The sequence below is a fragment of the Bos javanicus genome, chromosome 13, assembly GCF_032452875.1.
Source record: "Bos javanicus breed banteng chromosome 13, ARS-OSU_banteng_1.0, whole genome shotgun sequence".
Classification (NCBI taxonomy): Eukaryota; Metazoa; Chordata; class Mammalia; order Artiodactyla; family Bovidae; genus Bos; species Bos javanicus.
Genome location: NC_083880.1, coordinates 63,347,782 through 63,373,727, shown reverse-complemented (window position 1 = coordinate 63,373,727; position 25,946 = coordinate 63,347,782). Strand labels below are relative to the sequence as shown.

General features: G+C 44.9%; 1 protein-coding gene across 5 annotated transcripts in view; it reads right to left on the bottom strand.

The window, feature by feature from the left end:
- Window positions 1-14,960, bottom strand: part of RALY (RALY heterogeneous nuclear ribonucleoprotein) — a 90,011-nt gene extending 75,051 nt beyond the window's left edge. For 2 of the 5 annotated variants that reach the window (XM_061437321.1, XM_061437316.1), the window contains exon 1: window positions 14,873-14,960. The gene's annotated coding sequence lies outside the window, so the exon portion shown is untranslated. Of the gene's footprint in view, window positions 1-14,096; window positions 14,346-14,872 lie in introns of those variants that run through there. The other 3 variants (XM_061437322.1, XM_061437317.1, XM_061437320.1) reach the window with 3 other exon arrangements.
- Between the last annotated feature and the right edge of the window lie 10,986 nt (window positions 14,961-25,946).

Here is a 25,946-nt window from a genome sequence, read left to right as displayed (position 1 = left end):
ATCTTCATGACCCAGATAACCATGATGGTGTGATCACTGACCTAGAGCCAGACATCCTGGAATGCGAAGTCAAGTGTGCCTTAGAAAGCATCACTACAAACAAAGCTAGTGAAGGTGATGGAATTCCAGTTGAGCTCTTTCAAATCCTGAAAGATGATGCTGTGAAAGTGCTGCACTCAATATGCCAGCAAATTTGGAAAACTCAGCAGTGGCCACAGGACTGGAAAAGGTCAGTTTTCATTCCAATCCCAAAGAAAAGCAATGCCAAAGAATGCTCAAACTACCGCACAATTGCACTCATCTCACACGCTAGTAAAGTAATGCTCCAAATTCTCCAAGTCAGGCTTCAGCAATACGTGAACCGTGAACTTCCTGATGTTCAAGCTGGTTTTAGAAAAGGCAGAGGAACCAGAGATCAAATTGCCAACATCCACTGGATCATCGAAAAAGCAAGAGAGTTCCAGAAAAAAACATCTATTTTGCTTTAATGACTATGCCAAAGCCTTTGACTGTGTGGATCACAATCAACTGTGGAAAATTCTTCAAGAGATGGGAATACCAGACCACCTGACCTGCCTCTTGAGAAAAGTTAGAACTGGACATGGAACAACAGACTGGTTCCAAATAGGAAAAGGAGTACATCAAGGCTGTATATTGTCACCCTGTTTATTTAACTTATATGCAGAGTACATCATGAGAAACGCTGGACTGGAAGAAACACAAGCTGGAATCAAGATTGCCGGGAGAAATATCAATAACCTCAGATATGCAGATGACACCACCCTTATGGCAGAAAGTGAAGAGGAACTCAAAAGCCTCTTGATGAAAGTAAAAGTGGAGAATGAAAAAGCTGGCCAAAAGCTCAACATTCAGAAAACAAAGATCATGGCATCCGGTCCCATCACTTCATAGGAAATAGATGGGGAAACAGTGGAAACAGTATCAGACTTTATTTTTGGGGGCTCCAAAATCACTGCAGATGGTGACTGCAGCCATGAAATTAAAAGACGCTTGCTCCTTGGAAGGAAAGTTATGACCAACCTAGATAGTATATTCAAAAGCAGAGACATTACTTTGCCAACAAAGGTTCGTCTAGTCAAGGCTATGGTTTTTCCTGTGGTCATATATGGATGTGAGAGTTGAACTGTGAAGAAAGCTGAGCGCCGAAGAATTGATGCTTTTGAACTATGGTGTTGGAGAAGACTCTTGAGAGTCCCTTGGACCGCAAGGAGATCCAACTAGTCCATTCTGAAGATCAGCCCTGGGATTTCTTTGGAAGGAATGATGCTAAAGCTGAAACTCCAGTACTTTGGCCACCTCATGCGAAGAGCTGACTCATTGGAAAAGACTCTGATGCTGGGAGGGATTGGGGGCAGGAGGAGAAGGGGACGACAGAGAATGAGATGGCTGGATGGCATCACTGACTCGATGGACATGAGTCTGGGTGAACTCCGGGTGTTGGTGATGGACAGGGAGGCCTGGCGTGCTGCGATTCATGGGGTCGCAAAGAGTCAGACACAACTGAGCGACTGAACTCTCTTCTATTCACAGCTATTTATAAGGCCTCCTCAGACAACCATTTTCCATTTTACATTTGTTTTCCGTAGGGATGGTCTTGATCCCTGCCTCCTGTACAAGGTCAGGAACCTCTGTCCATAGTTCTTCAGGCACTCTATCAGATCTAATCCCAGGAATCTATTTCTCACTTCCACTGCATAATTCTAAGGGATCTGATTTAGGTCATACCTGAATGGTCTAGTGGTTTTCCCTACTTTCTTCAATTTAAGTCTGAATTTGGCAATAAGGAGTTCATGGTCTGTGCCACAGTCAGCTCCCAGTCTTATTTTTGCTGACTGTATAGAACTTCTCCATCTTTGGCTGCAACGAATATAATCAATCTAATTTCGGTGTTGACCATCTGGTGATGTCCATGTGCAGAGTTTTCTCTTGTGTTGTTGGAAGAGGGTGTTTGCTACGACCAGTACGTTCTCTTGCCAAAACTCTATTAGCCTTTGCCCTGCTTCATTCTGTACTCCAAGGCCAAATTTGCCTGGGTAGCTATTATATTCAAGACACTCCAGTGATACAAATGCCCTAAACTATACTTCTCCTGAAATCTGACTTTACTACCTATATTAGCTGTATATCAAACTGGACTCCTGTTCCACCTGCCTGCCACCCAAATTACTACAGACCCAAAACACTGCTCTGCTGGACTCTACTCCTATATATGACATTCATTTTAAAACGTGGTTAGCCAGTAAGATGAAGGTTCAGCAATGAGATGAAAGTATCTCAAGAGGATACCTTTAAGACTCTTCCCTCTGGACTCCACAACTAGAAGTTCCTTTTCTTTGCAAAACAGCACTATTGCCCCATTACAGTCAGGTGTCCTTGGAAGTAAACAGTATAATGCTCAATGTATGCTCTCCTCTCAATCAAGATGGCATTCCCCAAGCTTCACTCCATCATTATTCTATCATCTCCAGATTCTATTTCCATAAAAGCAATAACACACCTTGGCCAAATTGAAAAGAAAAAAAGACTAACTGCCCTTGAAATAGTAATTCAATCCGAGGAGGGAAGGTTTATTGCTGGAAAAACTTTGTTTCTTATTTATCAGATCCCTCAAGCTGGATTTATGAGCAGGGAGAACACAACAAAAATTTTTTTTTTTTTAGGAAAACACACCTGGCAGTAGAGACAAACATGGCTTAGAAAAGGGCAAGACAGGGAAGTTAATTAGGAACCCTAAGGGGTATTAATGATCCTATAGCCCCACAATGGCCAAAACTGGCTCTATGTCTGAAACAGGTTATGGTGCTTAGTCCCTGGCTATGTGCTCCTTGAAAACAAGGTTATTCATATGAATATCACCCACAGCATCCAGTATCATGCCGTCAAATGGTGGGCACTAAAATCGTCAAAGGAACATAGAATGCTACTCCTGTAAGGGCCCTCAGTGCACACAAAGAAACTAAAGGCTCAGAGAAGTGAAAATCATTTGCTCAAGGTCACGGAATGGATGAACAGTGAAAAGGAAAGAGCAGAGGCTTTGAAGACAAGAAGGTCTGTTCAAATCCAAGACTGCTGTGAGGCCTTGGGCAAATTACCCAACCTTTCTCAGTCTATTTTTGTAGGGCTGCTATGAGGATTCTAAGAGATACTGCCCTCTAGATACAACCACAAATTTACAGGAAATACAGAGTATAGAGACATATTAAACACACCACAGATAAGGCAATGAGCAAAATTTCTACAGGATACACAATCCAGTTCCTTCCACAAATAAAGTGGGGAGGGCTTCCCAGGTGGCTCAGCGGTAGAGAATACACCTGCCAATGCAGGAGATACGAGTTCGATCCCTGATTAGGGAAGATCCCACATGCTGCAGGGCAACTAAGTCCATCATCTCAAGTATTGAGCCTGTGCCCTAGAGTCCATGCCCTGCAACAAGAGAAGCCACCACAATGAGAAGCCCGTGTGCTGCAACTGGAAAAAGTAGCCCCCGCTCTTTGCAACTAGAGAAAAGCCTGTGCAGTAATAAACACCCAGCACAGCCAAAGATACATAAATAAATAAAGGGGGGAAAGTGAACTTATAAGTATCTGGAGTGGTGATGGCTACACAATGATATGAACATACAGAATGCCACTGCACTATATGGCTAAAGTGGTAACTTTTATATTGTATGTATTTTTTACCACAATAAAAAAAGTTCAAAAAATTTTTAAAAAGGAATACATTGTGAAATACTTAAGGACAAAATATGATGATAGCAAAATTTCAAAGCACAGGATAAGGAAAAGAGATAAAAGCATAAATGAAATAATACTGACCATGAATAGATAACTCCTGAAGCTGAATGATGGGTACAACATGGTTCATTAACCTACTCTGTCTACTTTGCATATGTTTGAAATTTTCCATATTAAAAATAAAGAAGATTTGGTAGCACTGTGGCTGTGGGCTTATTTCTTAACCTACTGATGTCTCAGTTTCTTATCTATATGATAAGGAACAATAGTACCTACTTCTAGAGTTGAGATGAGAATGATTTTTTATATTTAGACATATTATATCTAAAATTTATATCCAATATATTAAAATCTTATATGTAAATATATTATATACATGAATTCTCTAAGGTTATATATAAATTTATATTAGCTAGATAACACACACACAAAGGGCCCAGCACATAGTAACCTTCAGTAAGTATCAGCTCTATTAGTATGAACACAAGGTACTAATATGGTGTCTCAATACAATGGGCACCCAAATCATGGCAGCTGTTGTTAATATAAATGGCAGAGTTAGGTCTAGAACCCAGGCCAAATTTTTAATCAAGTATTTGACACATCTCCTTGATAGACCAGGTCAATGACCCACTGGCAACTCTAACATCCCCGGTGTCTCCTGACAAATACCAGAGAACCTAATACAGGATCAGGAGCTGACTAATGTTTAACATGCTTCTCTGGAAGCAGGCAGGGCCACCTTGTTTGCCAAAACCAGGTAATTTATGGTACATTTCCTAATATCTGCTGACAGAACAAATAAGAAAGGCTCTAGGACATGATCAATGTTCACACCAGCCTTCAAAGTGATTTGGTAAAACCATAGAAAATAACACCCAGCTAAGGTGCACCACACAGGGTAAGAGCTGACAAAGAAATGGCAATTTTTCCCTGAGCAAATATACAAGTAACAGATGAGTGCTGAGAGACTAGCTCTTTAGGTCTTCACACTCTCCTTCCTACCCCCTATATTTTAAGAGAAGACAAACTCTTTTTCAACATACTTCAAGTATGACTGTTTGCTGGATTAACTGCTTCCTTGAAACGATAAAATTATAGACAAAGAGCTCATTCTAATCCTTCTATCAATTTAAGTACAAATTGGCTTAGGAATATTATTACCTTTTCTACCTGCTCTAGGAGACTATGAGAGGGTATCACCCACTCCAAATTATGGGACATGTCCTCCCCACTCCGATCAACAGCAGGAATATGGATGCCACTTGATCTATGAGTAGTCACACATCTCCATTTCTGCTCAAGTCGCTCCCATTGCACACAGTAGCCTCTCTCCATCTCCAGAGCCTAAATCACCTGTGACCATACTTTCTGGAAACAAAGGGGAAGAGGAGAGAAGTACAGGTATGCGTGAGAAAAGGTATCTGGGTGCTGCTTCTGGGTAATCTGGGAGATCTGGTCCAAACACAGAAACATCGGTGTTTCGTATTGTAAGCACAACCAGAAGGAATATTAGAACTTAAGATGGTCCTGGATAATACACGGTCACTTTGTCCTACAAGGCCCAGTATAAATGCTCGCTTCTCCAAAAATGTTCCCTAGGCACCACAAATGAAGCAATCCCTCCCTCCTCTGAACTTCCCTATCACTTTACCCCTTTATGGTACTGCTAAGAGTTCATACTGTGGTTCTTACAACTCACTTGTGTAACTACACACCAACCAGAATAACAAAAAATGAAAAAGACAGATAATGCTAAGTGCTGACAAGGATATGGAGCAAAAGGAATTTTCTCATGCACAACTGATGAGTGTGATCTGGTATGCCTCTGAAAACTGTCAATAACCACTAAAGCTGAACTCTATGGACTTGAGTTATGTGGTTGGAGAACACTCACTGTTTCCCCTTAACAGTTCTGCCCACAATCCTTTGCTCCATCACTGCCTCTGTCTAAAATGCTTCCAGCATTCTTTCTCCCAACCCAAGGCTGATCCAGACCACTCTTCCTGGTCACTCCAGCCCAAAGAGATCTCCTCTTCTATAGAGAACTCTGCTATTTACCTATTAACTCTGACAAATGACTTGGGTTCTTCATATAAAAACTGTATTATCTGTTTTTATAATGTAGTTTTAGTAACATCTAACCTGCTCCTCACAATACATTGTGAGGAAAGCAAGATATAGATTATTAACCCTATTTTATAGATGCTTCTGAATTGTGGTGCTAGAAAAGGCTCCTGGGAGTCCCTCAGACAGCAAAAAGATCAAAGCAGTTAATCCTAAAAGAAATCAACCCTAAATATTCATCAACTGATGCTGAATACTTTAGCCACCTGATGCAAAGAGCTGACTCATTGGAAAAGACCTTGATACTAAAAGATTGAGGGCAGGAAGAGAAGGGGGCAACAGAGAATGAGATGGTTGGACAGCATCACCGACTCAATGGATGTGAGTTTGAGCAAGCTCCAGGAGACAGTGAAGGACAGGGAAGCCTGGCATGAAGCAGTCTATGGGGTCACAAAGAGTTGGACACGCCTTGGCGACTGAACAACAACAGATGAGAAAATGAAGTTCCACAGAGGAGACAATGACTTATTCCAGTTTTTATGACCAAATTAGTTCCAGGAAACAAAAGATGTTAGTCTTCTAAACCAAACTGTCTTATCAGCTACAACTTCATGATTACCTTATCTCCCCAGAGACCACAGGTTCCCTGAAGACAAGAGACTGTTTTACACATTCACCTCCCTCACAGCACCAAGGGAGGCACTCAGTGAGAGCCATACAGTTTGGCCGACTGATTTCAATACTGTCCCCAAACTGTGAGACTGAACACAGGCATATTTCCTTTTCTTCCAGACCTCACGGACAATGCTAAATTGTTGGAAGAAATCATGAACAAAACACAGCATCCCAAATAACATTTCTTTTTTGAGGGAAGGGACAAGAGACGAGGAAGAGCCCTTCAAGACAGGGTAAGCTCCATTTCGTAGGGTTCCATGCTGCTAAGTGTTCAAAGAAGGCTGGCAGAGGCAGTAGCAATGGGTTTCAAAAACCACCGATTAGTCATAATTAACAAGTCAAACATCGATCAAATGGGAATTCCCTGACAGTCTGGTGGTGAGGACTCCGCACTGTCCCTGCTGAAGGCCTGGGTTCAATACCTGGTTAGGGAACTAAGATCCCACAAGCTGCACGATGCAGCCAAAATCAACACAAAAAACAACTAATGCCGGAAACCACACCTCAATTCTACTTGCAAGCAAAACAGAGAGCTATCTTATTTTAAAACTGCATATAAAACTTAAAATAATTAAGTCTGAAACTTAATTTTCTTCATCCAGTCATGCCCGACTTTTTGCGACCCCATGGACTGCAGCCCACCAGGCTTCTCTGTCCATGAGATTTTCCAGGCAAGGATACTGGAGTGGGTTGCCATTTCCCTCTCCAGGGGATCTTCCCAACCCAGGGATCAAACCCGGATCTCCTGCACTGCAGGCAGATTCTTTACCAACTGAGCTACAAGGGAAGCCCTCAAGTAAGAAGCTAGACATTATCAACTCTGGAAACCAGTCAAAGAACTGATGTGAGAACACGGTAAGCACTAGGCAGGCGTCTGCACCCCCAAGCCTGGAGGACAATGTCGCCTCTTACCCTAAGGTTCTTGACTTTACACAATGGCTGATAGACACCTCAGCAACAGAGGAGAAAATCTAGATAACAGGTAGAAAGGAAGAGAGGGAGGGAAGGTCAAAAACAAATTCAAACACTGAAAGTGAGATATTAAAATCGGCCTCCTGGCCTAATGCTACATCCATCAATTCTGCTATTTTCAGTTTGAACCCTCAACCAAAATATCCAGGCCAAGGCAGCAGAGGTAAGTATAAGCTAGGACCTGTTGTATTTATCTGAATGTAATTTGAAGGCAGCAATCATGTCCTGTTTGGTTTGTATGTTCTCCATAGGGAGAACTCATAGTTGGTACTCCAAATTCCTGGAACAAATAGTTGGACTTAGGGATGGAAAGCAGCTGACATAACCTTGCTACAGCAGCTAGGTAACCTACTTATCATGGTAACTCTACCCAAGACCCTAATTTTAGTAAAGTTATTTTTAATTGGTATGAAAATCAATTTAGGATGAGCCTTTAAGGTATGAAGAAAAGTTATTCTTGTGTTCAACTGATTCAGGCACAGCTATCATTATTATATTGAGAGCACCATTTCTCAGAGCCAGCTTACTGCTATCTGGAAGAACAAAGTCTCAAGGCCTTTTAACATGGTATGTGTTAAGCAGAGAACAACATTTGACTTCTCAGTGCAGCATGATCATACCTTCCAGAAAGGAAGCCCAGATGTAGAGCAGACCTAGAGAAATAATGAGTTACGGAGACAATTCTTTTAAATCTACTACTGCATTTGCTTTCACTAGCATGAAGAATTGTGAAGGAAAACTAGACAAACAGATCAACAGACACTAGGCAAACACTACCTTTAACTAGGCTTAGTGAAATCCTTCATAAAACAAACAAACAGGAGATAGCTAAATATCAGATAAATGCCTCTAGAATGAAAACCTGGCCAACAACACTAAACCTGACCTTCCAAATGAAAATACTTACTTGGAATAAAGCAATGATTCTTACCTTGACAAATAAACAGAACTATTCAGTCTCTACAGATGGCATTTTAAGGGCCAGGTAACCTCAGCAGACGTTATCTCATAAAGCCAAAGCTCTAAGGAAATGCAAATTTCTGGTCCAGTGTTTTTCCAGTCCTAGTGGTGTTTGGGAATCTTACAGTGTTTTTTCAACTTTCCTTTTATTCTATGATTTTAAACAGCTTGCTACATTTTTGAATATAACTTTTTAGTCACGGGATTCAAGTTTGCCCCATGGGACAACAGCTCCAAGTTTATAGTGGAATTCAGTAGATAATTTGGTAAATTCATCTCACAAGCAATTTTTCAGCAATTTGTCCACTCTAAAAAGCAATATCCATCATTTATACACTGAAAGGTATCTATGAACCCAGAATTTAACCCTGTGAGATACTCTCAATATTCTCACAAAGCCCTTCCTCCTTTCAGAGATAAATTCTCAAGCTACTCCCATAAAACCAAACATTCAGACTGTTGAGAGGTAAAAGTATGATCCAAGATTGTCCAGTCCAACCCTTGTGTTTTATAGACAGGAAGACTGAGATCCAGGGAGTATTAGGTAATTACAGTTAACACGAGTTTGGCAAGTGTCAAAAGCCCACTGAATGCTATCCCTGCTCCCCCAGCGGAACAGCACTGGGCATGGTGGGAGAATAGTCAGATTTGCACTTCAGTCAGTGGAACACTCCAAATACATGTGTCTGAGCCTAAGAAAATCTGAATATTCAACCACAAACTCCCGACCCCTACCCCAACATAGAGAGCAGGAGAAGCAAACAGTTTGAATGGCTTCTTGGGAGATGCAGACTAGAACCTAGGGATAATACTCAATCCTTCCTCCCCTCCTCCGGAGGCACAGCACATTTATTCACATGGAGGCCATTATGACAGTGACAGAAAGACTGAGGAAAATGGAAGGGCTGCAGAAACAGAAGAGATAACTAACAATACTTGAGCAGATGCCTGTCTCAGGTTATTTGATAGTTACTCTCCACTAGAAGAACGTCAAATCCTTTTTCTGTCACCAGGCCTCATCCTTCAGCCCTCTGATTATTTTATGAAGCAATAAGAAGGAAAGGGGCTTGGACAATCCCATGCACTGAATGAGTAGCCAAGGACTAGACCAAACATCCTCAGGCCCACGAATAGACTCCCATGTACCCCACTGCCCCTTCTTTCTCGTCCTGAAAGTCTGTGAGCTATATCCCACCATGGATCTGAAACTTTCCTTACAGTACCAAGGGGGCAGCTGTAAGGACAGCAGGCTAACATTACTGCTGCCATTTTCCTCCCTCCAGTTGTACATTTTCTATATAAAGCTAAAATTGAATTAAAACTAGGTTTTCAGTCACTCATGTGAAAATCCTATCTCCACCTCTACACCCCTACCACTGCCTAAGGAAGAAAGGGGAGGTAAGGGAAGAGGGAGGGAAGAGAACGAAGAAAGAAAACACCTCTCCAAAAGACACACTGGCTTAAATTCAACATTCAAAAAACAAAGATCGTGGCATCCAGTCCCATCAACATCATGGCAAATATTTGGAGAAACAATGGAAACAGTGAGAGATTTTATTTTCTTGGGCTCCAAAATCACTGCAGATGGTGACTGCAGCCATGAAATTAAAAGACACTTGCTCCTTGGAAGAAAAGCTATGACCAACCTAGACAGCATATTAAAAAGCAGAGACATTCCTTTGCTGACAAAGGTGCCTCTAGTCAAAGCTATGGTTTTTCCAGTAGTCATGTACAGATCTGAGAGCTGGACCATAAAGAAAGCTGAGCACCAAAGAACTGATGCTTTTGAACTGTGGTGTTGCAGAAGACTCTTGAGAGTCCCATGGACTACAAAAAGATCAAACCAGTCAATCCTAAAGGAAATCAGTCCTAAATACTCATTGGAAGGACTGACGCTAAAGCTCCAATACTTCGGCCACGTGATTCAAAGAACTGACTCATTAGAAAAGACCCTGATGTTGGGAAAGACTGAAGGCAGGAGTAGGGGATGACAGAGGATGAGATGATTGGATGGCATCACCCAACTCAATGAACATGAGTTTGAGCAAGCTCGGGGAGTTGGTGATGGCCAGGGAAGCCTGGCATACGACAGTCCACAGGGTTGCAAAGAGTCTGACATGACTGAGTGACTGAACTGAAAACAGTCTTACCTGTCTCCTCCTCAGTCCCCAGATTTCTCCTCCTGGCTTAGTCTTTTCTCTGAAGTGTAGGCTTAAACAATCTCTCCAAGGAACTCCCACCCTTACCATCCATGGATGGGTTAGTTTCCTTCCTCCATTCTCTGACGGTGCTTGTTCCCGTCACAACACTTCTCACACTGCCTGTTTCTTTGTCTGTCTTCCCCGAGACACCCAAATTCCCAAGCTTAGTGCTATGTGTGGCAGATGCTTAATAACTGTTCTGTAAATGGAAAACTTTCCAATAATGAGGTTCCCAATGAAACAGAATCTCAACAGGTAGCCTACTCAAATGTTGGCCAGGTGGCCACCTGGTCTATGACTTTAAGTCCCTTAACTATAAAAGATTCTCTCCAATAAACAATTCAGTACTTTCTGACTTTATTATCATACTCAGGGGTTTGGGCTTTAATATGTAAGCAATATTGGGCCATCAGATTTTTAAGGCAAGTGCAACATGATCAAATCTGTTTTTGTTGCCCTATTATCCATCTTTGGAACACCTCCCAACCTAACCCTCTGTTGGCTTCAAGACAAAATTCCAACTACATTTCACAAATATAAATACCACATGCTACCACCACACTCCCCAAAGCACACAAAGACACAGAAGCAGTCAAACCAAAGGGAATTTTGGAAGACTAAATGCAGCATTTAATTCCATCTTAACCACCTGCAAGCAACGAGGATCCATAAATACCCTCTGCTGCTGCTGCTGCTGCTGCTAAGTCACTTCAGTCGTGTCCGACTCTGTGCAACCCCATAGACGGCAGCCCACCAGGCTTCCCTGTCCCTGGGATTCTCTAGGCAAGAACCCTGGAGTGGGTTGCCATTTCCTTCTCTAATGTATCAAAGTGAAAAGTGAAAGTGAAGTCACTCAGTCGAGTTCGACTCTATCGACCCCATGGACTGCAGCCTACCAGGCTCCTCTGTCCATGGGATTTCCCAGGCAAAAGTACTGGAGTGGGGTGCCATTGTCTTCTCTGTAAATACTCTCTTAGAAACCCAAAAACTAATCCCTCTTGTGTGCCTTTATGGAAAGAGGAGGGCATGGAGAGGGAGCATTTCATAAAGGTAATCCATTTAATCATCCTGAGCAGTTCTGATCTGAGCTGCTGTCATAGCACTGCTACTCTCGATCACTGCAGTCCCATACGCCCAAACCCAGGATGGCCAGAAAGGAAGATGCAAACAAGGAGAAGCTGGGAAGTCCCCTGGGTTCTATCTCAAGAGCAGGAGTTCCCTTTAGAAGACACAGAAGGGGCAAGCAGAAATCTGCAAAAAAGGCCCCAGTGATAAGGAACTTTAATCTGCAGAGTTGGGGGAAAGGGGTAGGGAAGCTTAACCAAAGGGGTATAAGCAGGCCTGGGTCCTTGTTGGGGAACTGCATGCCACACCCTACTGCAGATGAGGCCTAATCATCATTCTGCATTTACAGAGCACTCTGGGCTTAAGGGAGGCACTAAGAGTGCCTGCTTTGCCAGTCACAAAAGGACAAATATTGCATGATTTCATTTATATGAAGCACCGAGAGTAGTCAAATTCACAGAGACAGAAAATAGAATAATAGTTGCTAGGAGGGAGAAAGGAATGGAAAATAAGTGTTTATATGTAGTTTCAGTTGAAGAAGATGAAAAAGTTCTAGACACAGATGGTGATAGTTGCACAACAATGTAAATATATGTCATGCCACAGAACTGTACATGTAAAAGTGGTTAAAATGGTAAAATTTTATCTTATGTGTACCTTTACAGAAAAAAAAGCATACCAGCTTTAAAATTATATTGTCTGTAGTTATCAATTACATGACCCTGAGCCGTCATATAAACTGTTTCTTCTGCAAAACGGGTTTAATAATAGTACCTAATTCACACAGTAGCTCTTGAGAACTAAATGAGATACTCCACACAAGTCCTTAATCCAGTGACTGGTACATGGAAAGTACTTAATATGTTAGCCTACTGCCACAACGAACTTTCACAGCCATTTCCCACAGGCCCCACACAACCCTGTGAGAGTTTACAGATAAAGAAACTGAGGCTCAGAGAATCACAATGAGTAGCCAAGTTCATGGTGCCACAGCAAATCAAATGCTATGCCCATGAGAGACGTCCTGTCCTCTCCACTTGTTAATTTGGTGATCTAAGGCAAGTGCCCTAAACCTTGCTATGTTTCAATTCTCAATTAGAGCTGTAAAAAAGGAAATATAAACCAAACACTACAAGCTACCTCAGGGAACTAGATGAGAAATGAAATCAGATAATGGTTACAAGAGAGAACTATAAAACGTAAACAAAGTACTATGCAACAATAGTGGTAACTTATGAGAGTGCCTGCTTTGCCAGTCACAAAAGGACAAATATTGCATGATTTGTTTTGCAGCGCACAAAACCTGGCTTCCTTTTAATGCTGGGACTAAGTAACTTGCTGATGATTTCACTCGGGATTCTGGGTCTTAAGGCCTGAATAACTAGTTTACTGTTCTTTCAAAAGGTGGCAAACTATGGTAGAAATAAAAATATTCAGAGTCAGAAGACTGAAATCCTAGTTCTGATTCTGTCACTAAAGCAGTCTGTGAATTTAGACAACTTACTTCCCCTTTCCGAAGTTAAGGGGAAAGAGGGAAAAGGCAGGAAAAAAAAGTTAAGACTAGAGAGGACCCCTTGGCAGTCCTATGTACCACTACTCTTAAATCCACAATCTTGGAAAAGGGATCCTCCAGACTCCAGAGAACTACAGCAAATATCAGTAGACTCAAGACCTGGCCTAGGAACATCCCTGCCTGATCTTTACACACAGGCATCAAACACACTGGAAAACTAGAACACTTGCCAAAGTTAATTTTAGTCCACTTTACCCCTCTGGGCCTTATCTGAAAATAAGAAAATAAGTCTCTAGTTGAAAGCAGGAGAGTCTAAGCCACTTTCTGCTCCCCCTCCCTTTAAACACTACAGAATAGACAAGATTTGGAGGAACATGCCATAAACAAACAAAAGATGGACCTCACTGCTTTAAATGACCTACGCCTTCCTTGAGCCAAAAACCCCAGGGAACTTAAGTGTGCTGGAAATCTGGAGTCCTCTGTATCCATCCACTCCTAAGGGGCAATATTAGCAAGAAATTTGTAATTACTTCCTTTCCCCCCGACCTCGCACAGATCCAGGATGGAATTTCATCCATAATGGACACTGGCCCGTGAACCAGAGAGGACGGAGTTGGTCTCTCATCTAATGATGGGACTCAAAATCCGTTCTGCACTAAGAGATTACACAAGCTCACACTAAGAAATAAATAACAGACACCAGCACTACAGCTTTACACTTCGGTGGCTACACACTGTGATTTGGAACACATTCTTTAACCTCTCGGAGCCCTGATTTCTGTCTTTGTAAATGGGGGTAACCTCAGAAGGCAGTCTTGAGCATTCTATGAAACAGGCTATGAAACAGGCTGCCGAAGTTCCTGCGTCAAGTCCGTTAAATGTTACCTGTTGGTATTAAACACTTCTCTCACACATCAGTTTCCTCCCTGAATCCACAAAATACCCTGCAAGGCGACTTTCTTTCTCCCGGTTCACTGAAAGGCAAACTGAGGCTCCGCCGGGAAAAGGCTGCGTGAAGTGCGGCGCGCGGCCCCAGCTCGAGGGCCTGCTGTTGTTCCTCTAAGAAGCCCAAGGTGTGCCACGAGCCCAGGACCGGGAGAGGCGGGGACCGAGGAGGCGCTCAGGTCCTTAGGGAGCCAAGCGGGTCCAGTTTTGCGCGTCTCGGGGATCCCGCAGACCCAGCCCGGGAGGGAGAGTCGGAAAATGCCCCAGGTCTGGGCCGGAGCCGGGGCCGGGCCCGCCCGAGGCCTCCCCGGCGCGGCCTCCACTCCCCCCTCCTCCCCTCGGCGGGCGGGGCGGGGCGCGAGCACAAAAGACTCCAACTTCCGAGCGGGCGCGGGCCCACCCCGCCAACTCCTGGCCCAGGCCCGGCCCGCGGAGAGGAGGCGGGCAGGGAACGCCAGGGCAGCCGGGAGCGGGAGCTGGAGCGGGCGCGGGCGGGCCCGGCCGGCGACCCAAGGCGGCGGGGCCGAGTAGAGGGGAAGGTGTGGGGGAAGGGGGCTGGGAGTTACTCCGGCTCCCGAGACTCCCAGAAGGGCCGAAAAAAGAGTTTCTAAAAATAGGCAGCGGCCCGCGCGAAGAGGTGGGTGACCGAAAAGGAACCCGGAGCACCCCCTCCCCGCACCTTGAAGGAGACGCCCCGGCTCACGGCCCCCACTCACCCGCGCTGAGAGGTCTGGAGGAAGCCGCGCGGCGCGGGAAGGAGGCGGTGCCGCCGCACTCGGGGGCGGAAGGGAGGGAGCGAGGGAGGGAGGGAGGAAGAAGGCGGCCCCGGCCGCAGCGTGAGGAGCTGAGTACACACGCGGGAGTCGCCCCCGTCGCCCCCTCGGCTTCTCTCAGCTCAGCCCGCCCTGCGCCCGCGCTGCTCGCGCACCCCGCCGCACTGACAGCGGTGCGAGCCCAGCAGCCGCGAGTCCTTCCCTTGGCCCGGACCACTGAGGCGCGCGGCGGCGGGGGTACCCGGAGGGGCTTCTCTCAGCTCGGCCCCGCTCGCCGCTCCGGCCTGGGCCCAGCCACCCCTTGCCCTCGCCTCGGTCTCCAGAGAAGAGCCCGGCGACGCTCGCGCGGCGTCCGCAGCCCCGCCCTAACAGCCTGGCTCCCGAGACGCAGCTGCTCTTCCCACCCCCTCAACCTAGCTTTGGAAAGGTCCAGAGCTTCGGCGGGGAGAAGAGAAAGGAGAGGTCGGGGCGGGGCCTAACAGGGAGGAAGGCCTGAGGTGGGAGCCTAAGGAGGCGGGCCTAGGGCGGGATAAGACGCTCTCTTACACCAGTACGGAGCGTAAGGCGGGGCGGGGCCGAGAGGGTGCGAAGGCGAGAAGAGAGGCGCGCGAGACAAGTATGGAAGGCAGTGGCGGCCTCGCAGACCCGGGAAGGGCGAGCATGAAAAAGGAGGAGTGGGCGGGGCGGGGCCTACTCAGGGGAGGGGTCAAGAGTGGAGGGAGGACCCGGCGAGCTTGGGGAAGTACGGGCCCTTAGGGCATGGTGTTGGAGGCGGGGTCTGAAGAAAAGCCTAAAAGGGAGGAGAGATTGAAGCGGGACAGAAGGAGGCGGGCCCGGAAGCCGAACCAGGAGGAGGGAACCCGAAGGTGGCCACTTGAGGAGGAGCCGGAAGGAGGGCGATGGCGGAGGGGCAAGAGGAGGAAAGTAGGGCTGGAGCTGGGCGGAGCCTGGAGAAGGGGCCCAAACTAGTTGCAGGTGGGCGGTGCCGGGAAGATGCGGAAGAGAGGAAGAAGGAAGGAACCCCAGGTCCTTTCACTTTCAAGGGAGCCTGGTGCGCTGACAGGGCCAGGGTCCACGCTGCTGGTTGTGACTGGGCGGAGACTCCGCCGTGAGGGGCGGGAGGAGGTGCCACTTCCACCTGAAAAAAAATGTTAAATTAGAGTGAACCTTTCCAAGGTGCAGGAAATGTTATAAGTGGATCTCGATCTGGATGTTTGTCCTGCCTCATGAATATTTCTCCTGTCAAAAACTTACCTAAATCAGTGGTGCAACCTCCAAGGAGCAGCCGTGGAGCCGGAGAGCACGTGAGGACCGTAAGCCCTTCAGCTGTAGATTTCCCTGAAGGCTGGGAAGATAAGATTCTCCATGCAACGTCCGACTCATGATTCTGTGATTGTATTTTTCACATCCCAGTGAGAGACTTTATTTTGGGGGGCTCTAAAATCACTGCAGATGGTGACTGCAGCCATGAAATTAAAAAACACTTGCTCTTTGAAAGAAAATCTATGACCAACCTAGATAGCATATTAAAAGGGACATTACTTTACCAACAAAGGTCTGTCTAGTCAAAGCTATGGTTTTTTCAGTAATCATGTATGGATTTGAGAGTTGGACTATAAAGAAAGCTGAGCACCGAAGAATTGATGCTTTTGAACTGTGGTGTTGGAGAAGACCCTTGAGAGTCTCTTGGTCTGCAAGGAGATCTAACTAGTCCATCCTAAAGGAAATCAGTTCTGAATATTCATTGGAAGGACTGATGCTGAAGTTCCAATACTTTGGCCACCTGATGCAAAGAACCCACTCATTGGAAAAGACCCTCATGCTGGAAAAGACTGAAGGCAGGAGGAGAAGGGGACAACAGAGGATGAGATGGTTGGATTGCATCACCGATGGGATGGATATGAGTTTTATCAGGCTCTGGGAATTGGTGATGGAAGCCTGGGAAGCCAGGGAAGCCTGGCGTGCTGCAGTCCGTGGGGTTGCAAAGAGCTGGACACAACTGAGGAACTGAACTGATTTTTCACATCACTTCTCCCAGAACCTGCCTAAGAGACTGGATTCCTGAGCACAGAGCAGAGTTTGAAATGAACCCTGCCTGAATCTGCCAGACCAGCAGTTAAAGCTACACTTGTGTTGTTTAATGATCTCTGTATCTTGCTTCAAAAGGAAGAGAAATCAAATTAGAGAGATGGTGATGACTGAGCCCAAGGCCAAGAGTGTTCTTCCCCCACCCCTTCTAACTTCTGATTTCTTCTTATGCGTCAAGTCTCTGCTTAAATATCACCTCCTGGGAGTTCCCTGTTGGTCCAATGACTAAGACTCTGTGCTCCCAATGCAAGGGACCTGAGTTTGATCCCAAGTCAGGGAACTAAGTCCCACATGCTGCCACCAAAAGACCCCCCATGCAGCGACTAAGACCCAGCAGCAGCCCCCCCCCCCCACAAAAAAAAAAGTTTGGGGAAAAAACTTCAGAAAGATCTTCCCTGAACAGTCACCTTAAAGATGTTCTCTATTTTGACAAACTAGGCCTCTTGTTCATGTCTTTCACGGCATTTCTTAGTCTTGTCATTTATTGATCAGTTTACATGTTTTTGCCCATGTTCTGCACTGGAAGGTAAGTTCCATGAGGTCAGGAATCTTAGACTGTTGTGTATATCACTGTGTCACTAGATCTAGTGCATAAACCCAGTGTTCAAAAAAACACTTGAGGGAATGAATGCGTCAATCAAAAACCAGTTAATGAATCTAGTCCCTGCCAGTCTCCTCTGCTCTGTTTCTGGCTGACCCCTGGTGCCTCACCTCCCTCTCTGTGTATTAGCCTTACCATGTTTGTTTTGAGTAGACCACAATCTCTTAGCTCTCTCTGATACAGCACATTCTCTACTTGAATTGCTCTTTCCTTTCTGCCCAGATGCCTCCTGTTCAACACTCAACTCAGGGATGACCTCCTCTGAGAGGTCCTCTCTGACCAGCCCCCACCAGGAAGGTTGAAGCACTCACCCCTTTCTATTCACGGCCTCAATTATAAAACTTCTCTGTGCTGGTGACATCATCTTCCCTCCTGGCATCCTGCTGGCACTGAGGATTATGATCATGGCCTATAAAGTTCTGTGTGATCTGCTCCCTCCTACTCTTCAGACCTTATCCCCTATTGTATTCCTCTCACCTCATCTCACTCTACTCCAGCCACACTGGCCTCCATCCTGTTCTCTGGCCATGCCAAACACACTGCTAATCTTAGGGCCTTTGCACTGGCTCTTGTGTCTGCCTCAAATGCTGTCTTCCCAGATACTGGCATGGCTGGCTTCTCCTTCAGGTTGCTGCTGAAACGTCACTTCCTTAGGGAAACCTGAGGAAATGACCCACATTTAAAATAGCAGCACTCTACTCCTCTGCACTTCCTCACACCCTTTCTTAGTGAATTCTTCTCTGTAGCAGTTATCACAACATGAAATATTACATTTATTGTCTCTCCCGCCCCCTTACCTTTCACTGCAGTGTCATCTCCACAAGCATTTTGTCTGTTTTGTTCATTCCCCAGAACCTAAAACAGTAGGTCCTCATTTAATATTAGTTGAATGCATGGTTATGAATTCAACAAAGAAATGCTAGGAGTACTCTGCGTCGTCCAGAAGAATCCCTGAAGATTAGCGTATAAAGGGAGATGTTTCTGAGGAAATATACTGGCAACACTAGCTAACACGGAGCATTTACTAGTTGCCAGGCAATCTGCTAAGTGCTTTTCAAGCTTGTTCCCACAACAGCCCTATGTTCAGTTCAGTTCAGTCGCTCAACTCAGCTCTTTGCAACCCCATGGACTGCAGCACGCCAGGCTTCCCTGTCCATCACCCGCTCCCGGAGCCTACTCAAACTCATGTCCATTGCGTGAGTGATGCCATCCAACCATCTCATCCTCTGTCGGCCCCTTCTCCCACCTTTAATCTTTCCCAGCACCAGGGTCTTTTCCAAAGAGTTGGTTCTTCACATCAGGTGGCCAAAGTATTGGAGTTTCAGCTTCAGCATCAGTCCTTCCTATGAGGTATTTACTATTATAATCTCTACTGTACAGAAACTGGCAAAAAGGCTAACTTTCCCAAGGTCACACAGTTAATAAGTGATGGAGTCCAACTTTAGAACCTTCACACTGAGTCACTATACTGCCTACCTTCTGATTATTAAAGATCTACCACTGTTGGTCTAATAAAGGTGAAGCATGAAGATGAGATATCCTTTTGCCTTCTGAACAGTGTGGTGCCTAGAGTTGTGGCAGAATTTTTTCTTAGCCACTATATTAGGGTTCTCCAAAGAAACAGAACCAATAGGATATGTTGAGATAATTAGAAGAAGAGATTTATTACAGGAATTGGTTCGCAGTTATGTGGGCTTGAGAAGTCCCATGATCTGCCATCTGCAAGCTAGAGAACCAGGAAGGTCAATGGTATGATTCAGTCCAAGTCCAGAAGCCCAGGAGCCAAGAGCACCAATGTCCAGTGTTCTGGGCAAGAAAAAATGGATGTCTCAGCTCAAGCAGAGGAGCAAATTCATCCTTCCGTCTTTCTGTTCTATTCAGGCTTCAACAGATTGTAAGATGCCCACCCACATTGCCCTTCTTTACTTAGCCTACCAATTCAAATGCTAATCTCTTCCAGAAACACCCTCACAGTCACTCCCAGAAATGTTTTACCAGCTATCTGGGCATAATTTAGCCCATCAAGTTAACACATAAAATTAACCATCACAGGGACTTCCCTGGTGGTCCAGTGGTTAAGACATCACCTTCCAATACAGGAGGTGTGGGTTTGATCCCTGGCCAGGGAACCAATAAGACCCCACCTGTCTTGCATCCAAAAAACAGAAGCAATATTGTAACAAATTCAGTAAAGACTTTTTTTAAGTTTTTAAAAAAATTAACCATCACAGCCACCATGAGAGAAGCCAAATAGAGAACAAAACCCATCACATAGAAGAGGACAGGATGGAGAAAATATTGCTGGAAAAAATGAGCCAGAGACCTGATAAAGACGTACCTGAAGCTTGACCTACCTCTGGACTTTTCTGTGCACCAGTGTATCGTTAGAGTTTGAATCATTTGAGTAGGAATTTTTTTTTAACTTACAAGATTTCCTAACAGAAGCAAATGAGTAGGGTTCAACAGGTGGAGGTATTAATGTCTCACATATTTATGAGATATTTGTTTACAGAATGCTGGAAGGTATTCCAGACAGAGGGAATAGCAAGTATGAAGGCAGGAATGTAAGAGCTTGAGGTTTCTGCCGCACAAGGTATAAACTGAGTTAGATTTCCCTGGTGGTCCAGTGGCTGAGACTATGAGCTCCCAATGCAGGCAGCCTGGGTTCACTGCCTGGTCGGGGAACTAGATCCCACATGCCACAAGATGCTAAAGATTCCATAGGCCGCAACTAAGACCTGGTGCAGCCAAATAAATAAATTTTAAAAAGAAGTAAGGTAGAACTAATATTTGGAGGAACTGATTTCCCCACTCAACTTAGTAGGAGGTGGGAATAATTGAAAGGTTCTGAGCAGAAGTTGCTTTAAAATGGTGAAGTGTCAAGGTTGCAAGAACTTTTGAAAGCAATCTGATTTGACTCTAGGTTCTGTTTTTGTCCCCATATTACAGACGAGGAAATGTGGCAGGCCGATGTCTCACAGATGGTAGATGAAGGAACAAAGATTTGAACCCAGGGCCATCTGAGCCCCAACTCATGCTTTCAATGACCTCCTGTCTCCACCACTGGAATTAATTTCTGCCCTCTAAGCTCACCCAGCATGGGCGAATCCTTTTTCAGAGATTTGACAATGACATTGGTAGAGCTACCCAGATCTGAATTAAGAAGATGGATTCAAGGGGATGGAAGAGTAGAGAGACTCTGCCTTTGTGGGAGGCAAAGAAAAAGGCAGATGAGAAAAGCAGGCGAATGAAGAGGAGGGAGCAGATGACAGAGAAGTGATGAGGAGAGTCAGCAGGACCTGGAGAAGGAACAGATGGCGATGGAGCGATGTAAGAAGGAAGAAATTAAGGCAGAAACAGGCTTGTGTTTAGAACTGGGGTTGCCAGATCAGATACCTACAGGGCCAGGCAAGTACCATAAATAAGCAAAGTGGTCAGGTTTAAGATAACAGGGAGTCATGGGGTCTGTAGCAAACCTGGAGTTCATGCCCCTTCTAAAGGAGGTACTACAACTCATGTAGGAGTATAAGCTCCCAGTGTGGGCAGTTGCCAGGTGTGAGGAGAAAAATAAGTTTTAAATTCAAATTCTTAGACAAAATCTTTTGGTTTTTAAATGCTGGAAACTAATTCAAATTTTAAAGAGAAAAAAAGCATGGTGCTGGCTGAAAGACACATATCTTAAGGCTGAATTTGGCCTGTGGGCTGCCAGTTCATGCCTTCTAATCAGTTTGGATCCAAACCCCTGTTCACTACTTAACAATATTGTGTGCTCTCGAGGAAATTACTTCATCTTTCAAGTCCCAGGTTCTTTTTTCCCCTCTAATTTAATTGTTTTTAAGTTTAAGTATAGTTGATTTACAATATTGTGTTAATTTCTGCTGTACAGCAAAGAGATTCAATTATACATATATAAGGTGTTCTTTGGAAGGAATGATGCTAAAGCTGAAACTCCAGTACTTTGGCCACCTCATGCGAAGAGTTGACTCATTGGAAAAGACTGATCTGGGAGGGATTGGGGGCAGGAGGAGAAGGGGACCACAGAGGATGAGGTGGCTGGATGGCATCACTGACTCGATGGGCGTGAGTTTGAGTGAACTGTGGGAGTTGGTGATGGACAGGGAGGCCTGGCGTGCTGCGATTCATGGGGTCGCAAAGAGTTGGACATGACTGAGTGACTGAACTGACTGATTCTTTTTCATACTATTTTTCATTGTGGTTTATCACAGAGTATTAAAAAGAGGTCCCTGTTCTATACTGTAGGACCTTGTTTATCCATCCTATATGTAATAGTTTGCATCTGCTATTCCCAAGTTCCCAATCTTTCTCTCCCCCACCCGACCCCCATTGGCAACCACAAGTCTGTTCTTTACATTTGTGAATCTGTTTCTCTTTTGTAAGTATGTTCATCTGTTTCATATTTTAAATTCTACATATAAACGATATCACATGGTACTTGTCTTTCTCTTTATGACTTACTTAGTATGATAATCTCTAGGTCCATCTATATTGCTGCAAATAGCATTATTTCATTCCTTTTTATGGCTGAGTAATATTCCTTCACATATATATATATATGTTGTTGTTGTTGTTCAGTCACTAAAGCATGTCTGACTCTTTGTGACCACATGGACTGCAGCACACCAGGCTTCCCTGTCCTTCACTATGTACCAGAGTTAGCTCAGATTCATGTCCATTGAGTCAGTGATGCTATCTAACCATCTCATCCTCTTCTGCCCTCTTCTCCTTTTGCCTTCAGTCTTGCCCAGAATCAGGGTCTTCTCCAGTGGGTCTTCACATCAGGTGGCCAAAGTATTGGAGCTTCAGCTTCAGCATCAGTTCTTCCAATGAATATTCAGGATTGATTTCCTTTAAGATTGACTGGTTTGATCTCTTTGCTGTCCAAGGAACTCTCAAGAACCTTCTCCAGCATCACAATTCAAAGGTATCAGTTCTTCGGCACTCAGCCTTCTTTACGTCCCAAACTCACATCCATACATGACTACTGGAAAACCATTACTTTGACTAGACAGACCTTTGTCAGCAAAGTGATGCCTTTACTTTTTAATATATATAAAATCTCACATCTTCTTTATCCATTTATCTGTTAATGGACATTTAGTTTCTTTCCAGGTCTTGGCTATTGAGAATAGTGCTACTATGAACATAGGGGTGCATATATCTTTTCAACTTGTAGTTTTCTCTGGATATATGCCCAGGAGTAAGATTGCTGGATCATGTGGTAACCCTGTTTTTAGTTTTTTGAGGAAACTCCATACTGTTTTTCATAATGGCTGCACCAATAAGTCCCAGGTTCTTATCTGCAAAATGGAGATAATAAATTCCCTACATCCTGGACTTACCTGGTGGTCCAGTGGCTAAGGCTCTGAGCTCCCAATGCAGGGGGGATGGATTCAATGCCTGATCAAGGAACAAAATCCTGCATGCTGCAACAAAGATCAAAGATCCAACATGCTGCAATTAAGACCCAGTGCAGCCAAGTAAATAATTTTTTAAAATTCCCCACACTATAGGGTTGCTATACTGATTTTTTTTTAACAAGATAAATGTATGTAGAGCACTTAGCATTCAGTGCCTGACATAGAGCAAAACACCCAGAATGGTTTTATCATCAGTGTGAAAGTTATTCTTTCTCCTATAACTTATAAACTCACAAACTAGTAGAACAGGAAAGATCTCCAAAGACATCTTATCCAGGGATCTTTAAACCTGTTAAGCTACAGAGCCCTCTGTTAAGCCAGACCTTTCACAGAAACGCAACGCATAAATGGATGAGAGAGAGGAGTTGGCTTTGTTTGAAGTTTGGGCAGGGAACCCAGAGTGCTGCCTTCTAGGCTTCCCCACCCCAACCACCAACCGTCCTTCTTAAACAGTGGTCGCTCCATGGGGTGTTGCAGAACCAACTTTGAGAATCATCATTCTATGCCAGGTGGTGCTAGTGGTGAAGAACTTGCCAATGCAGGAGACATAAGAGGCATGGGTTCGAGCCCTGGGTCAGAAAGATCCCCTGGAGGAGGGCATGGCAACCTATTCCAGTATTCTTGCCTGGAGAATCCCATGGATAGAGGAGCCTGGCAGGATGCAGTCCATAGCATTGCACAGAGTCAGACACAACAAATGGCTTAGCACACACGTGCCTATTCTATGCCAGGTCCATTTCACAAAGAAGAAAACCGAAGTTCAGAAAGGTGCAATGATTTGCCCAAGATTCAGTAACAGGGAGGGATTCCTGCTTCCCAGGCTAATGCACTTCTCAACTGGAATGACACTCTCCTTCTGGTCCACCTGCTTGAGAATGAACCCTCTCAGGTGAGGAGTAGCCCCACTCACATTGCCCCAGAGCCCCAGGATATAGCCGGGGTTCTCAGTTCTCAGGCTAACAGAAAGAGAAAAGGAATTTATCAAGAGCGTATCAAGGAGCTCCCAGAACTGATGGGAAGGCTGGACAACCAAGCTCAGAGAATTGAAACGATGGGATCAGGGACTTGGATATTACTAGGACTCTTTCCTCAGCCCTTGTCTGCATGTAAGCTTTCCTCCTCAAAGCTGGACAGTTGGCTGAAGCAGCTCTCAGCCCTCAGAACTCTCAGCTGCTCCACTAGTGAGACCAAAGCTTTCTGCTTCTGCTCTTGACAGGATTTAAAGCCTTCCTTAAGGGAAGGACTTGGATTGGTCCAACATGAATGGGTGCTCATCCCTTTACCAGTTATCTATGGGTGCAGGCAGAGAAGGGCAATGGCACCCCACTCCAGTACTCTTGCCTGGAGAATCCCATGGACGGAGGAGCCTGGTGAGCTGCAGTCCATGGGGTCACTAAGAGTTGGAGATGACTGAAGTGACTTAGCAGTAGCAGCAGCATGGGTGCAGGGCCAGGTACTGTGACTGGCCCACCTTGAGCCAGGTGCCTACTCTTTAACCAATTATCATGAATAGGGAGGTGGCGTGAATAAGGAGATAGCAACACCCGTTGGAACCATATGGTCAGAGAAGGGAAGAAGAATTTCCCTCCTCCAAGAAGCCTATCTTATCTCCTTTGCCAGACACACTTGCCGTTTGCTAAGCGTAAACGAAATGATTCACTCTCCAACATTTGTTGCCCTTTCTTTATAACTATTAAAGCATGCATTCTGCTTGGCTAGGGGATGGAGGCCTGTCTTGTCCACTTTTGCATCCTTCCAGCACAAACAAGAACCCCTAGTGAGCTGTCAGGTTAGGATGGACTGAACTGACTTGGAGACATTTAGTCCCACTTGTCCATTTTACAGATCGGACAATAGGCCTAGAGAGGGGACCGCACACATCATGTACACTGAAAGGAGGAAAGTTGCCGAACTAGGGCTGGAGCCCTCTTACCTTGATTTCTACTCTAGTACAGGTTAAAACTGTGTAAGTTTAATCCTTGCCCATTTGGGCGTCTGAGACCTGAAGAGAAGACATTTCTCATTTTGGATGCACTTGCTGGCAAATCTTAGGAGGCTGGACCTCCAAAGTATTCAGTCAGTGCTGACATCAGAACCAGAAATCTAATAATCAGGACTCAGTTCCAACCCCAAACCTGTCTCTTACTGAACAAGCTCCTGAAGCTAAATCCCAAATTGCACCTCTATAAAATGGGCATAAGTTATATTTACCTTGACACTTGCTAGGAAGACTGGAAATAATGTATACATTGTCCCCAACACATGGAAGTTCCTCAAGAAATGGTAATGTCTTCTAATGATTGTTATTGATGACAAAGAAAATGAAAAACAAGAGCCCTTCTTCTCAAAGGGAAGAGAATCATCCCTGAGGTTGGTCTCTTGGAAGACATGATTCCGTATCTTCTCTATCCCAAGCAAATTCCCTTTGGAAGGGAACAAAGGAAATCCCTTTGTTAGGAAGAGAAAGAAGAAGAGTTGGCAGGCTATGACTGTCTCTGCCTCTCCCTGAACCTTGCTCTGTTTCCCCTACTCCAGACTGCTCCAGCCCACTGCCCTGCTGAACTCAGGTCACACACACTGGTGTGAGACCACCAGCTTTGAGACACGCTAGCTGGGAGGGAAGGAAGTGCATGTGACAGAATGAGGAGACTCCCACGACAGTAGACGGCAGGTTTGGAACACCTGTTCGTGACAGCTCTAGGTTATGGAGGAAGCTCTCGAAGGTCACTGCAAGGTTGTGTGTGTGTCCTTTCTCACTGGCTCAGCCCTCAGAGCCTTGTCTCTCCTCTCTACCTTACTACTTGGTCTCCAAATTAGGTTTTTAAAAATGTTTATTTGGCTGTGCTGAGACTTAGTTGTGGCATGTGGGCCCTTAGTCTTAGTCACTGGA